Source organism: Geospiza fortis, unplaced genomic scaffold (assembly GCF_000277835.1).
Source record: "Geospiza fortis unplaced genomic scaffold, GeoFor_1.0 scaffold27, whole genome shotgun sequence".
NCBI classification, from domain to species: Eukaryota; Metazoa; Chordata; class Aves; order Passeriformes; family Thraupidae; genus Geospiza; species Geospiza fortis.
Window position 1 is genome coordinate 5,990,645 of NW_005054329.1, and position 3,115 is coordinate 5,993,759.

The following is a 3,115-nucleotide window of genomic DNA, read 5'->3' on the forward strand; positions in this document are numbered from 1 at the left end:
AACAAAACTCATCCAAAGCAGCTGATTGTGCCTGTGTAGAATATGCAGCAGTGCTTTGGTCCTTCAGTGTGTTCTGTGGGGCATTTTTTAGTGACCAGCACTCAATGCCTTGGTAAGTAGCGGACACATCTCCTTGTCCTCATCTGCACAGATTTTTAGAATAGTTGATGTTGGAAAAGACCTCCAAGATAGAGTCCAACCTTTGATGGAGCGCCACTGTATTACCTAAACTAGCACTAAATTGTTTTGAGAACACCTCCCGGGATGGTGACCTCACTGGACAGCCTGTGCCAGTGCCTTACAATCCTTTCAGTGAAAAAATGCTTCCTGATGGCCAACCTGAACCTCCCCTGGTGTTGCTTGAGGCCATTTCCTCTTATGCAGTTGCTGGTTGATTTGGAAAAGAGGTTAACTTCCTAAAACCTCCTTTCAGAGAGGTGTCAGATTACTGAGATAACAGCAGGTAAAAAACCTCCAGACTTCAGCATACTTACTGTTTCTTTTAAATTTCATTTTTAATCTACTGAATATTGAACAGAACCTTTAAATGGTTGGTGAGCATTAATAAAAGACATCAAAGCCATAGTAAGGACTTGGTCTTTTGTTTGAGAGCCCTACAAAATGGTGATGCTGCAGCCCTGGGCCCTTGGTTGCACACGGTATAACATGATACAGTGCTGGGAGGAGGAGAAGGGGGAGGGAGCTTTTTCCTACAGCCCTACTTGTAGCAAATGGGAAATGAGTCTTTGTTCTTGTTCATGTCCTATTGCTATATTTGTCCCTGTGAATGTGGGACATGAGCACAGTTTAATGATGGCCCAGCCTTTGTCTTGGGTGAAGAAGCATAGCTGTGATAACTCATGGGAAGGCAGCTGGGATGTCTGAGTTTTTCCAACTCCCAAGTCATGAGCTGCAGGGAGGCTTCTGGCAGCTAAAATGGTTTGCAGTGGAGAATTCTGCTCTAAGAGAAATATTTGAAATTTTTAGATCATGAGTTTCCTGGAAAGGCAGAGCTGCTTGGTATGTGAACCTACGTGGTTTAGCCTAAGGAGAGCTGTGTGGGGGCAGGCCTGGGCCTGGGCTGCTGCAGGGCCATCCTTTCTCACTACCTGATTTCTTCTTAACTAACTGGTGCAGCAAGAAGTTGATTCTCTAATTTCTGGGTATTAAGGATGCTCTGTCTCTTGGTTAATCCCTCTCTTCATATAATATGATATGACCTTGGTAGAACTCTCAGTCCTGGGCAATGGCTCTGTGCTCCTTGTCCCTGGCCAGCTCTCTCTGTATTTTTGTATTTGGCACTGGCTGTGGATGCCTGAATAGATCAGCCTGGGTAGCTAATTCCTTGTGCCAGGGTTTCTGTAACAAGGAGACCTGGGTTGCTTTGTAGTGTTCCCTGAGCTATGCTGTGTCACCTTAATATATGAATGTACTTGAATGTCACCAGACAGTTTAATTATTTAAGCAGCAGTGGCCAAGACACTGAGATTTTACGTCATGGTGTGAGAAGCACCGTGCAGGGTTAACTTCAACTGTTTAAAATGTGTGAAGTAGTGACATACTTAAGGCTTTCCTCTTTCAGAAATGAAATTTGAAAAGATAAGAGGTGATTGGCAGAGTCATGGTGGCCCATCCCAGCTGGGGGCTGGGTGCACACACATGTAGGCAGCAGGGCGCCTTGGGGTGCCTCCAGGAGGCTCCCAAAGAGAGGAGTCACTGCTCATTCCTGCAGGGTCATCTAAGGAACCAGAGATGCCAGCAGCTCTTCCTGTGCTGGAGGAGGAGAGGGGTCACTGCCCCCCCCCTTTCTTTTTGCCCTTCCTCTCACATTTTTTACATGTTAGCAAGTTGTTGGTGATGAGGCTCACAAGTTCACAGGAAAACGCTGTGCATTTATTCAAAAGTCTTCTAGAAGCCATCTTAAAGCAAAAGTTAATTTCTGCCAGGTGTACCAGCCTGGAAAAGGCAAGTGTCTGTCTGAAAAGGGGAGTTTTAGACTCAGCAGGTATTATGATGTGGCTGAAAAGGGTACCAGGATACCTTAATTTATGGCTTATGCAGAACCTCCCTCTGCCAGCTTGCAGTACTCAGGAAAATAATTGAGCAAAACATGTCAGTCTCTTGCTTTTTTCTCTCTCTTTTGTCTCCATTTGGATTGATTACAGCTCTTTATTGTCAGCTTCTGCTCAGGCTATCTAATGACTCCCCATTTTGGTGTGCAGGGCTCTGAGGCCAGCTGCCACAGGCGCCTTCTGTCCCCAGTGGCTGGTGTGCTGGCCAAGAGCCAGCATTCAGATCAGCCCTCCTGCTTTTTCTGCCTTAAATCCCCAGTCTACATCATGTCAGCAGCTGGAATTGCAGAATAGCTGTCTCCTGATGGAGCTGAGGTTGGGAAAGCTGTTTCACTGTGGTCTAGGTGTTCATTCATGATTTCCAGAAAAAGTGAATTCTTGTTCCTCGTGTTCCTTTGTGTCACCTTTCATGCTGGACTCACAATATTTATTACATCTTTTTTGTGTCAATGATTGGCTTCATGGTGGTGTTGGTAGAGTAATGCTTCCCCACAAATTCCCTGTAGGAGTGCAGTTGTCTTGCTTCTAGCTATAATCATCTTGCTGTTACTAGGTTTATAATTCTGACCTAATAAAATTCCTCACTTGGTAAAATAAATGCTTTTAAATTTTTTTTCTTAAATATGATTGGAAACTTCTGTCTGTTCTCAAGGAGTTGTGTGAATTAGTGTGGTGGCAGAATTCCTCTGAGGTTTCCTTTAGTGAGGACAGAGGCCAAAGAAGCATTGCTGAGTTTCTGCTTTAATTACACCCCAGGCATGTAATTTCTTGCAGAAATGATTATTTTCTTATGAAATCTCTGCATGAACAAAGGAAGATGGGGGTCCCTGATGTGCACACACCACTAATATTAATACTAATGCAGGGGAACAATTGCAACAGTGTCAGGTAACATCAGCTGTAAAATGGGGCCTTGTGAGTATTAAGTGACCACAGAGGACAAGTCTCAAGCTCTGCTTTGGGTGCTTTGCCTTCTGTATGGTGACTTGTAGCTGTGTGAGTGGCAGGGCAGCCTGCCTGTGTCTGCAGGCAGCCCAGCTGCC